Here is a 954-nt window from a genome sequence, read left to right on the forward strand (position 1 = left end):
TCACGCCGCAATCCCTTCTCCTCCATTCTCCTCTCGGGATCTTGGGCACGCACGCATACGCGCCCGGCGTGAGTTTTAAGCCACCGGGTCCGGGACACGAACCGCGGTTGACTACGTGGGAGTCCAGTGACATAGCCATTACGCTAACTGCTGGTTCCCAATAAGTTCTCCCCTGATTTCGGGTATACACAAACATACACCCAACGTGAGTCTAAAGCCACTGGGTATGGGACTTGAACCCACAACTGACTACACGGTAGCCCAGTGATGTAGCACCCAGAGTGAGTTTTAAGCTGCTGGGTCCAGGACTTGAACCACGGTCAACTACGTGGGAGTCCAGTGACATAACCATTACGCCATCAGCTGGTCCCATAAATAATAATATATTTTTTTAAAGAATCATTTATTCTATTTGTTGTTATTATTATTATTTTAATTTGACCAGAGAGAGAGAGAAAGAGAGAGGGAAAGTGAGAAAGCGAGCTGCTGGGTCTGGGACTTGAACAGCGGTCGACCATGTAGGAGTCCAGCACCTTAACCGCTACACCACCGGCTGGTCCCAACAATGTTTTAAAAATCAGCTAAACTGGGGTTAGATGATGGCACAGTGGTAAAACAAGACGTTCTGCAAGGCAATCCCGTGTAGGAAAGTTTCTGGTTCAAGTCTGGAGACCACCGTGAGTATGCCAAGCACACACTTGCCCATGATCCAGGGTTGACTGAGGGCTGGAGCTGATTATGATGTCAAGACCCCATTAAGGGGCCGATGAGACCAGCAGTTAGTGTAATGGCTATGTCGCTGGACTCCCATGTAGCCGACCGTGGTTCAAGTCCTGGACCCAGTGGCTTAAACTCATTCGGGGTGCATGTGCATGTGTGCCCGAGATCCTGAGAGGAAAGCAGAGGAGAAGAGATTGCTGTGTGGCCATCCCTCCAGGGGGGGGATTTCTCGCT

General features: G+C 50.3%; 1 protein-coding gene across 8 annotated transcripts in view; it reads right to left on the reverse strand.

Annotated features, from left to right (window-relative positions):
- DRC12 (dynein regulatory complex subunit 12 homolog) overlaps positions 1–954 on the reverse strand; it is a 16,440-nt gene that overhangs the window by 3,509 nt on the left and 11,977 nt on the right. The gene's annotated exons all lie outside the window — the stretch shown is intronic.

The sequence above is a fragment of the Tupaia chinensis genome, unplaced genomic scaffold, assembly GCF_000334495.1.
Source record: "Tupaia chinensis unplaced genomic scaffold, TupChi_1.0 Scaffold000348_1, whole genome shotgun sequence".
Taxonomy (NCBI): domain Eukaryota; kingdom Metazoa; phylum Chordata; class Mammalia; order Scandentia; family Tupaiidae; genus Tupaia; species Tupaia belangeri.